Source organism: Leiobunum rupestre, chromosome 1 (assembly GCF_980474605.1).
Source record: "Leiobunum rupestre chromosome 1, qqLeiRupe1.1.hap1, whole genome shotgun sequence".
NCBI lineage: Eukaryota > Metazoa > Arthropoda > Arachnida > Opiliones > Sclerosomatidae > Leiobunum > Leiobunum rupestre.
Window position 1 is genome coordinate 96,419,568 of NC_143384.1, and position 12,902 is coordinate 96,432,469.

Genomic DNA, 12,902 nt, shown 5'->3' on the forward strand with positions numbered 1-12,902 from the left:
ACGGTCGTGCCACTTTTATATATATACTAACTGGCACGACCGCGGCGTATATATGCAACGACGGTCGTGCCACTTTTTATTAATCCATGCCAGGTAATTAATACTTAAAAGGTCCAATCGACATCCTAGGGACACGGGCTGGGAATTGGGGTTTTGGGTGGGGGCAACATACTTGAAAAAAACTGGCCATTTAAGGTCTTAATACTTCGAAAAAGGTGATATTTACCCCGTGTGTGCCACTTAAAAACTCGAAAAACCCTTAAAAAACTGAAATTTCGTTCCATCCGTACCACTTTGGAAATCTGAAAAGCGGTATTTAAATTAAAGTGGCACGACCGTCGTTGCATATATACGCCGCGGTCGTGCCACTTAATCAACGAATTAATACTTAAAAGGTCTATCCAAACAAACCAGGGACACAACCGGGAATTTGGGGTTCTCGGGCGGGGGGAAATATATAGCCAGAGTTAATAGATAAAAGGTACTTGATACCCCCAAAAGACACTTATTCGACTTCTTAAGTGGCACGGATGAAAAAAAAACATCCAAAAAGGTCACTTTTTGCCCATTTTTCTAAGTGGCACGGATGGGGTCCAATTATAGGATTTTACGGGGGTTTTAAAAAAAAGATTTATAAAACTGACTAAATACAGACTCGCTAAACAATTTCGCGAAATGCTTACATATTCCACGGAAGTATACTTGGCGGAATTTAAAAAATGACTCGATAAAAGGATCTTATTCGGCGTCGGAGAGGGTCGCGCGGATAACCGAAATCAAAAGAAAATCCCGAAAGTTAGTGAAATTTCAAAAAAAACCTCCCAAAACGAATATAAAAATATCATCGTTAATTAATAATTATCCGAGCCGACGACGAGATTCGTTCCGTCGGATCGAAAACGAGCCGCTAGTCGAAGATCGCGTTTCTCCGCGTCTTCCTCCTCCTTTGGTATATTACCCATTATATAGGGTTACCAGCCACTAAGTTGCATTCCCCCATATTGCTATGCTACCATGCACTATCTTAATTACCCAAATTTACTGGGTTACCAGCCAGTATAAATATTCCCCAATTTGACAGGGTACCTAGCACTTACTAAATCCCCCCAATTTGAAATGCTACTAGCCACTTGCTAACTTTTCCCCATTCGTTTTGACCAACAACTTTAAAAAGAAGCTGTCGACGAATTGACACCATCCTCGTTATAATGTTTTCTATCGGGAATTTTGAATGGAACCGATATCATTTAACCCGGGAGATAAAGAACCTACAAAGAAGAAACTTTGCGATTAAAATGTTAATAACCACCGTTAGTTTCTACTTTTATAGTCAACACAAACGCTCTTAAGTTTTCGTTCTCCTAGTCTTCCTTTTCTACAACTTATATAAGTCGCGTTTCCTTGAAGACTTTATCTTATTTTAAAAAACAATACTCATTTCCGTTTAATAATTTTTATTTCAAGAAAAAGTTGAAACTTCAAAACCAAACATTCGTATTCCTGATATTAAAAATCTTTAACATTTCCGTCCCAAACGTAATAGAACGTTAAACGCAGCAATTCACGTAAGCAAATGTCAATATTACGATTAACCGACGACGGTCCAAGGCTCGAAAATGGCCTGAAGAACGAAAACCGGCCATTTTTCCAGATCGCCGATAAGCAACACGAGATAATCCCATCTCGTTAGGGACCCGAAACTATCCGTCGCAAAAGTTCCTAGATGGACAGTTTCCAAAAATCACCGCGCAATCGAACCCCGAGACGTATTTTCTACGGAAATCTGTAAAAGAAAAGCGGATAACTATTTATCACCAACGCATCTACGCGATTGCGCGAGACTACACTTCGAAAAACACGCTACGTCCGACCACGACATTCAACCCTAAATGTAAACGTTACCAATATTATAAACACGTTTTCAGGGGTTACCAGCCACGAGCGGCAAAACAAAAGCGAACCCGCGAAGCAAATACGAATGAACTTACCACGAAAAGACCAGCGACTGAAATGATAATCAGCGCCGAGAGTTCCTTCCTTTTATAGTCGAAAAAGTAGCGCGAAGACCACCCGCGCACGAGCAGCGTAAATCACGTGATGTCAGAAGACAAATATCGTGAGAATGATATCCCCATTTCACCCCTTCTCTTCTTTCCACTTTTCCACCCCTTTTTCCCCATTCCACCCCTTTTTTCCTTTTCATAACGCCGTGAGGCTTCGTACTGTCCTCTAGGTGACGAAATCTACGGCCCATAGTTTTTGGTATAATATATATATATATTAGTTATTGTGAGTATACTGTTTCTTTTTTCCTTAATCGCAAGTTTTAATTGTATGTTCCGCAATTTACAGGGCTACCACGTGCTACCGAAATTTCCCCAGTGTACAGGGTAACCGCCTACTTTCTGAATTTCCCCAATTTACAGGGTAATCCACCACTTAATATATTTTTCCAGCAATTATTTTTCGTATTATTACGTTTTAAAAGTCTTGTTTTCGAATTTCATAGTTATTTAGTTAATCGCTTTTAATAACAAAAACTACTGTTTATCAAATTTCCATTACATTTTCTTCAAATTAACGTAAGTTAACCTTCAACAACGCCAATTTCTGTTTTTTAGAACCCTCAACAACTTTTTCGGCGTCGTCTTCGTCAGAATTCGTAGTGGAAAAGTCGTCGGGAAACTAAAAACAAAATTATATTCATTATCTTATATTATTTTCAGGGAAAAAAATTAAAAACTTTAATACATTTCCTCCGATATGTTTTACGTATTTCGTCCTTAGGCTAAGAGCCGATCGGTCTTTCAATACTCCTTCGTCCTTGGCCCTCTTCGAAATTTTTTTCCATAATGCCTTTGACAATAGACCTGATTTTCCTCTGCCTTTTTCATCCGCTAAAAACTTGACTATAATTTCGTCATCCTTTTTTTCGGGCTAAATAATGCTTAAAAATATTATTCGTTTCTTCGCCAAAAAGTAGTATCGCAAACTCTTCACCGTGGTTCGTCGCTTCCCGATTCATTCGGACTTCTTTCTATTTCGGCTTTCCTCGTTTGGCTGTAGTCTTTTGGCGCCTCGAATGAAGCGAGCGAGTCTCGACGCGAATCCTTCAAAAATAATTGCGTGGTAAAAAATGTAGAAACTTTGTTTATTAACCAAAAGGCAAACGCTAAAACATCCTTACCATCAAACCCCTTACGTATAAACGCCCAACTTCAACTCGCCAGACGAAGTGTGGCTAAGGTTAATAATGTTGGCACCGAACGTGGTATCGTGACCGACTCCGCTCGACTCATGAACGCTGAAAGGCAAGCGTCTACCGAACTATCACTCTCCATGTTGAAGTTTCAAATGAATCCCGATCCCCGTTAACAACGCCTTTTATACGTTTTAAGGGCCCGAATCCACCGCTAGACGCTCAAAACCGTACAAACTAGATAGTAAGAATTCCGTTTAACTCCTTTCCCCCATTCCACCCCTTCTCCCCCATTCCACCCCTCTGGATTATGAGTATATATAGCAATGTATACGTATAAAAGTGTATTAAATGTGTTTAAAAATATAAGTTAAGATAATATATATTTAAAAACACCTTTAATATCCGTTTAGCGATTTGTTCGGTGATATAACCATATTTACTTCACGTTAAATCGTAACGATAATTATAAATGAAAGAGCCATTTTTTTAAATAACTATTTTATTGGAAATTATTTGAACTAGAACTTCAATTAATCGAATAATTAAAAAGTTAATCCGCAATATAGACGCCCCGCGTCAACAATCGACAAACTACGTCCTCATCCACGTCTTCTTCGTTAAAAGAACAGGTATAAGTATCAGAATGACCGTCTTCATCAGCAATCGGCCGTTTTCTAGAAGTCTCCTAGCACCGCCTCGTTCTCCACGTCTTTCTTCTTCGTCTCCTCCCTTAGTTCCTCCTCCTTCTTCGCGTCCTTATCACCCTCTTCACCTTCTCCTTCTTCCGTTTCTCCGCCGCCACGCCATCACCCTTTATTATTTCAAGCTCCTAAAAATGTTTAAAAAATCACCATTATTTAGGAACAAATCTTAATTATTCAATACTTTTTCACTTACTCCACGTCTTAAAGGGAAGAGAATGGTTTTAACATAGTGAGTGCGTAGGCTTAAAATAGTGCAATTTTTAAAACAGTCCTTTTGCCAAGACGCTCCGGCAATTAAATAAAATTCCTCGCTTTTAAGGGCAACGAACCACTCAATCACATATCCCCACTTCGCAATGCCACTAGCCAATAAATATATTTTGCGGATATTGCAATGCTTCCAGTATTACTATTGTAGCGTTGGTCTTAAGTGTAAGTTGAACCTAAATAACTTTCTAGGTATTTGAAGTATTGGCGCCTAACGGCGCCGCGCACCTCCCCAACCCCGTACTTAAAAAAACCGAAGAGCCAAATATAACACGACCTAGAGGACAGCACCAAGCCTCACGCACCGAGTATAGTCGAGTGTAGTATGAATTTAAAGTACTGGCGCCTGACGGCGCCGCGCACTCACTTCGCTCGAGCGCTGGGGGCACGCGGCGCCTCCCCAACCCCGTACTAAAAAAGGCGATGGGCCAACTATAACGTGACCTAGAGCACAGTACCAAGCCTTACGCATCAAGAATAGTCGAGCGTTAAACGGATACCCCAGGGTGGTCATCACTAACTCTAGTTCTAAGCATGTCCTCCATCGATGGGGACACTTCACGACGTGTATCGGAATTAATTCTCAGCAGAGACTCACTTCCAATTTCCCATGTGGCATCTCGCGAGCTTATTTAAAGACCTTTATTGCGTTTTGCAAGCTTAGGTAAGTTTTAGTTACAGTAAGCAAAAAAAATATCAAAATGTCCTTTTTATTAGACATTTAAACAAAGGTTTGAACTTCGAAACCAAACAAATCTTTAACATTTTATTATTTCTGTCCCAAACATCAAAGAACGTTCCGAAAAGCAGGACCATTAGACGGCTAAACAAGTCTTTCGCCGTTGACGTAGACGCTACTTTTTCCGTTCTCACGTTCCACTAAACGAAATGCGAGTTGTTAGTCTCCTTTTTCCCAAGTGGCGTAAAACATTGACACAATGTTCTTCAAATTTTCGGCCGGCATTGGGAAACCAATTTCTTTTAAAGCCTTCGAGACCAAAGAACAAGGCAAGGCAATTCACGTAACATAATGTCAATATGATGATCAACCGACGACAAACCCCGTTATATTCTGAAACTTCCCAAGGCTCGAAGAACGAAAACCGGTCATTTTTCCTGATCACCGATTAGCAGCGCTAGAAGATCCCATCACGTTAGGGACGCGAAACATCTCTCACAAAGGTTCCTAGATGGACAGTTTCCAAAAATCATCGAACAAGTCGCCGATACGTATTTTCTACGGAAATCTGCAAAAGTAAATCGGATAACGATTTCAGGGGTTTCCAGCCACGAGCATAAACAAATTGCGAACGAGAGGAACATATACGAATGGAACTAACGAAGGAAAGACCAGCGACTGAAATGATACTCAACACAGAGATTAAGTTCCTTTTATAGACGAAAAAGTAGCGCGAAGACCATCCGCGCACGCGCAGCGTAAATCACGTGATGTCGCGAGACTAATCTCGTGATAATGATATCCCCATTCCACCCCTTCTCTTTTTTCCACTATTCCACCCCTTTTTTCTTAGACACTTAAATGTACCTTTCCGTCGCTGTTCCACCGACGTTGCATTGCACCTACATCAATTTAACTAAAATAAGGTTTAGGCTTACGGTTTTTTAAAATCAATAACGCCAAATGCAGAAAATGTATGATATAGTTTATTAATAAATGACATATTTTATTTAAAAACAAAAACAACACGTATACTTTTCTTCAAATTCAAAAATATAAGGAAATTATATTTTAGGATTTCAGACACCATTATTAAGGGATAATAAATTTCATAGTTCGTTGGAAAATAAGCAACTACCAATTTCTTTAATCCTTCGGAACCTCGTCTCGGTCGGCCAACTCCCCTACGAACTCCTCATCTACATCCTCGTCTTCGAATAAAATTAAAGACGTCGGGAGACGGTCAACCCCCACTGTGGCTCCAAATTTGAATCCGCTCCTTCATTTTCTTAGGGTACCCCAATATCTTCCTCAAGTTCGTCAGCCTCGTCTTCTTCACTAGGCAAACCTTCCTCGAAAGAAACGTCTTCCGAGTCCGAAGACGAATAATGCCCATTTTTGAAACATTCGTATTGGTGATCGACCGATTCGACGGAACTAAAACTATCGGAAGATTCCTCACGGTCTACTATCGCTTAGTACAAACCAAATTTTAGAAACGTAACCAACTAACATCAGAACGAAACGTACGACTACCAACCACTTAATTTATTTCCCCGTTAGGCAGAGATATCAGCGACTATTTAATATTTCCGTTATCTTTAAAGTTACCAATCTCTAAATATAATTCCCCCCCTTCGCGGGCTAACCAACCACTTAATACAAATTGCCCAGTTCTGCAAGTTTACCAACCTCAAACTAAGAACATCCTCACTAAGAAGGGTTACCAGCCGCTTAATAGGAATATCCTCACTAAGCTTGGTAACCTACCTCCAAAAAAGCATATCCTCGCTAAGCAGGGTTACCACTCAATTACTTACTTTCCTCCACGTTGCAATGCCACTAGCCAAAAACAGTTTTCCCAGTTTACGGTATCATCAAAATATTTTATTTTTTTCACCTTTATACGGTTTTGACGAGGAAAAAATCTTTTATACGACGCTACTAAACATTACGAAATAAACATTAATACTGAAAATTTATGTTATACCTTAGGCACAAATAAAGCAGCGCCCTCTACTTTCGATATATTTTAGCAATAAATAATATATGCCACGTACCGCATACATTATTACCTTACCGAAAAGGCATAATCAACACACTTTTATACGATTATTTCATTCATCTATTTTACAATATACACAGTGATTTATATACATTCACACTTTTTATAATCTTTTATAATGTTTCGTTTTCATCACTTGAAATATTTATTATTTCTAACAAATTATTATCGCCGTCGCACAACATGGGCATGACGTTGAGGGGAATTTCCTCGCTGCTTTGTGAAGAACAATTTTCTTCTTCCTCGGTTTCTTCCTCATCGACGTCAACGTAATTGGGAATTTCGCCGTCTTCGTCAAAAGGCCAGAAGTACTCGTGTGATGGATTTACGTGAAAAATGGGCCTAGATGAGGCGGAAAATCAGGCACTTCAATAAGCTCTTCCGTGCTAACAAATAGCCAGGACAAACTATCCGTATCAACCGAATCCTCGTCATCGGAAATTATCATCTCCGACCCAATCTCCCCATCGCTCTCGGTATCTGACATTTCTGAATGTAAAAATAAAGGCCCCACCGTATATAAAGTCATAAGTAAATGGCAAAACCACGATCCACACTTACGGACAAGAAACCTTTCCTCCGCTTTTAACAAAATATCAATCCCGAATGAAATTATCAAACAACATACACTTTCTTTTAAACGTCATATTTTTAAATCGTGGTTACAAAATTAAACTACGCCATCTTTTAACAAGCGAACGTAGAACTTTTACCAATTTGGGCAATTTTACCAATTGCTATACAAATTTACAGGGTTGACAGTTCCTATCTCAATTCCACCAATGTACTAAATACGCCACTCACTAACTTTCCCTATGTACATTGTCGGCGCCTCCCAAACCTCAAACTAAAAACAGCTATAGGACAATTATAACGCGACCTAGAGGATGTTACCGAGTCTAACGCACCAGGTAAAGTCGGGGGTGGAATGTTAACTTTCAGTATTGGCGCCGCGCACTCACCTCACTCGAGCGCTGGGGGCCATATCCCGTTATATCAAATTACGTCTTCTTAATTACCCAGCTAGCCTCTCCGATAATGTATGACGGCACGACTCTTGCGCGAATAAAGAAACCGGTTAATTAATTTGAAATTCTTTATTTATCGCGAAAAACAACATTTTACTTTTTCCGTGACAAACGGCCGAAACTCTTCCGTAGTTCGCGTACCTTGGCTTCTCTTGATAGGCCAGTGACGGGGGCGTCGGTCTTCGACGTGACGGCGGTGGAAACGGCGACCTTGGCTAACGTCGCGGGTTCAGCTTTGCTGGTGGCTCTAGCGTCGATGCTTTTCGGCTCGGCTTCGGCGGAGGGGGTGATAGCGGTAAAGGTTTTCGGTTCGGCTTCGCCTTCGATTTCTTTCGTTTGGTCTTCAGCGGAGTCGGTAGACGAAAAGTCGTCGGGAAACTAAAGAAACAAAAATATTCTTTTAAAGGAAGTTTTTTTTTTACAATTTGGCGGTGAAATTAACTAAAATTTGTTTACGTCTTCTTTGATGTGTTTGACGTAACGCGTCATCAGACTTAAAGGCGTCCTATTTCGTAACGCGCCTTCTTCTTTGGCCCGCTTCGCAATTTTTGCCCATAAAACCTTGGACTTTAATCCGGCTTTTCCTCTCCCTTTCGCTTCTCTAAGAAGTGTCATTATTATTTCGTCGTCTTGCTTCGTGTAACGAATTCGCTTTTTAGGTCTACAAAACGGTTAAAAAGGTTGAGAGTAAGTCGGAAAAAGTATCAAAAACGCCTAACCCCTGTTCGTCGTTTTCGGATTCCGATTCGGTTCCGGCTTCCGGTCTGGTGCTCGACGTGGAAGATTCTTCACGTTATTTCTGCGAGTTTTAAAGAGCGTAAAGACGTTAACATTATTGCTAATTGAGCAAGATGGTTCGCGCTAAAAACCTTAACACAAATCTCCCTGGGACGTCCCAGCATGGTGCATAGAGCCCAGCTTGGTCCCGTCCGAAATTCGTCCTACGGGACGAATAACGGACGTCCCATTTTAGTCATCGTAGTACCAATTTCGCGACATCCGATATACAGCCCTATCGACGTCGCATGGACCTCCACTATTCGTCCGAAATGTTTCGTCCATCAATGCTATCTAGAGTCGCGTTTATCAGCAATTAATTTGTTTCACCTGAATTTGTATTTCAGCTGATAATGATTAATGAACCACAAAATATTAATTTTATTATGAATATTATTAATTAAATTACGTGTTAAATCAAAACTACTTAATTATTTAATTAATTTTATCTGTTTTAGTTTTTTTACATTAGTATAAGGAAGATTATTTAATTTTTTAATAGTTTAGTTCGAAATTTATTTTGTTATATAAATTGCAGAGTTCGTGTTATTACAATCAAATTGTACACTTGTTCCTGGATTTTTTACATTATCTTGTATTTTAATGTTTTGAATAAAATTTGAATATAAAGTTTGGCTTTTTAAATTATTTGTTCAGAATACGATATCCAATGAACGTCCTAGTTTCATCCCTATTGAGCCATGATTGAACCAAATTAAAGCCGAAAGACATCCAGGGGACGACCGCCGTAATCGCCGTTGGACGTCCGAAAACTCGTCCCCGGGACGTACTCCGGCTATAGACAAATCGGACATTTGGACGTCCTTTAACGTCCAACCGAGGTCAATCCCGGATTTTGGGATGTCCTACGGACGAAGGCAAGATCCGAGTGTGACGTCTATCGGATGTCCAATGGACGTTCTTGTGTTTGCTGGGTTATTACCAAACCCCGAACGTATAACGTTCCAACGTCGAACCTCGCTAGATATCGAGTGGCTAAAGATAGTAAGGACGGCACTAAAGGTTTCGGAGTCGACTCCGCTCGACGTAGGAACGCCGAGAGGCAATCGTCATCCAGACTGTCGCTCTCCATTTCTAATCGCCCAATGAATCTCGATCGCCGTTCGACAACTCCTTTTATGCTTTTTCTGCGCCCGAAACCTCCGCTAGACGCTCAATGCCGTACACGCTAGGTAATTAGGATACCGATTATCTCCTTTCCCCGTTACACCCCCTCTTTCCTTTCCCCCATTTCACCACCCTTTTCTTTTTCCCATTATTCAATTGTGTATAATGGGAAATAACTAAATTGCCCCGTATTACAGGGTAACCAGCCTCTAACTAAATTGCCCCGTATTACAGGGTAACCAGCCTCTAACTAAATTGCCCCGTATTACAGGGTAACCAGCCTCTAACTAAATTGCCCAATATTACAGGTTACCCAGCCAGTAACACAATTGTCCGAGTAATTTAAAATTTGAAAGTCTTACATTCGTTAAATAAATTTATTTCGATAAGGAAACAAAATATTTTATTAATACATATAGATTTTTATTTTATTTTTTTCCACCCTCCAATAACGATACATTTAGTTTTTCATAGTATTTATCTTCGTCACTTGCGGTTACTTCTTTCTGAGCGCTACGAGATTTCTTTATCACCCCCTTGTGTTCCCCCTTTATATATAAAACGTCTTCTTCGATCTTTCGTTTCAACACATCTTTAACAGGATGTTCAGACGAACCTGCTACGGGAGAAACGTTTTTAAATCTATCAACAAAAACAATTCATTACGCTTACTAGGTATCTTTGCCCACGACGGCAGTTTAAGATCCATGAGCACTGAAGGGGGCTGAACGTTCGTCTTCGATATAAAGAGTCTGGGATCGAAGATAAAGCGGATTTTATGGGATTTCTCGTAATCATCCACTATAAAATTATAATAGTTCATCACTTGCTCATTCGTAGTTCAGCGGGAGGTTTTCGAAATTGAATCATGTAGAAGATCCTTTTGTGTTGCGCAAATTCTAACACGAACGAGACGTCTCGATCAACGATATACGACTTCGGACAGGAAAGTGAATCGAACCAATCCTATCCACCACTTCATATACTTCCTAACACCGATCCCAGCGCCACCACATACAGGAAATTTAAACTATAAAGCGAATAGTTCCGGACATTTATAAACAAATGACATCTCGGCGAACATCCCACGAGATAACTCGCGAGACACCGAATGACATCGCTCAAGACGTAAATACTATCGTACATCGACCACGTCTCTCGAGCTGGCCTCTTCAGAGTATCTCACGGGTAAACGACGTCTAACGAGCCTGGATCTCGTATATTACTCACGCAACGGCCACGTCTCAGGAGCCTCGATCTTCCATGCTTCTCACGCGTAAACCACGTCTCACGAGCTTGGATCTTTTATACATCTTACGCACCGCCCACGTCTCACGAGCTGGCCTCTTCGGAGTATCTCACACGTTGACGACGTCTAACGAGCTTGGATCTCGTATATTACTCACGCAACGACCACGTCTCACGAGCCTCGATCTTCCATGCTTCTCACGCGTAAACCACGTCTCACGAGCTTGGATCATTTATACATCTTACGCACCGACCACGTCTCACGAGCTGGCCTCTTCGGAGTATCTCACGCGTTGACGACGTCTAACGAGCCTGGATCTCGTATATTACCCACGCAATGACCACGTCTCACGAGCCTCTTCCATGCTTCTCACGCGTAAACCACGCCTCACAAGCTTGGATCTTTTATACATCTTACGCAACGACCACGTCTCACGAGCTGGCCTATTCAGAGTATCTCGCGTTAACGACGTGTAACGAGCCTTTATCTTGCGTGTAGAGCTCATGTTGGCACCACGTCTCACGAGCCTCGATCTTCCATGCTTCTCACTCGTTAATCACGTCTCACGAGCCTGGATCTTCTATACATCTCAGTGTTATCAACCCCTTAGTATATTCCCATCTCGGTGTTATCAACCCCTTAGTATATTCCAATTTTATTGTTGACAACAATAATTAACCCATTGTTAATTATACAGTGTTACCATCAATAAATTACCCATCCCTCATTATACAGCGTTACTAAACAAATTATCCATTCCTCATTATACAGTTTTACTTACCCCTTACTATATGGCCGATTTAACAGTGTTACCAACCCCTTAATATATTCCCCGTTGATCGATTTACCAACGCCTAACAAAGTATGACCAATTTCGCTGGACTACCAACCATCTTTCCAAAACTTCCCCAAATATAGGCTCACATCATTTTCTTTCAAAGCGTCAAATAATTACAACTTATCTACCATATATAATTTCCAACAAATATTTACCTACAACCGAAACACTAATTTTATGAATTTCGAAATATAGCGTATTAATCCATTAACAACCGTTTTAAATAAAATACTTACTCAGTCAAAGATCAACGATGAAATGTAGCTCACGTAACGTCCGTTCCTAAATTTATACCCATATAGCAGGGTAACCAGCCACTATATTCATTTCTGCATATTGCATTGCTACCAACCACTATGTAATTTACTCCAATTTACAGGGTTTATAACCACTACCTATATTTTCCAAATTTGCAGGGTTACCAACCACTATCTAATAATTCCAATTTACAATGTTTCGAGCCAGAAAATAAACTTTTTATATTTAGTGATGTAGATAATGGAATAATTTATAATAAATAAATTTATTTAATATGTAATTAAATTAGCAAATACAAAACTGAATATATAAAAACCGTAGAACGAAAATGTTTAATAATTATTTTTTCCGCGCCGTCGCGACGTTCCGCTTCCTCTTTCGTCAAAATTTATAATTCATGCAAATAAAACCGTTAATACTAGATATTATTTGATTGTGAATTAATAAATTAATTACCCCGCGCCTGTAAGGGAGGAGAATAGTTTTCAGGTAATGACCCTTCAAACTGACAATCGATCAAAAACCCTTTTTTGGGCCGCTTTCCAAATTTTCGTCCATAAAGGTTTCCCATTTATACCAGGCACGTCAAACCCTCTCGCACATTTTTTTACGAGTTTCGTTAAGACGACGTCGTCTCCTGCCGTGTATAGACGGCGTTTACCCCTAAACAATAAACAATATAAGCCTTCACGGTTTCAGACGCTACT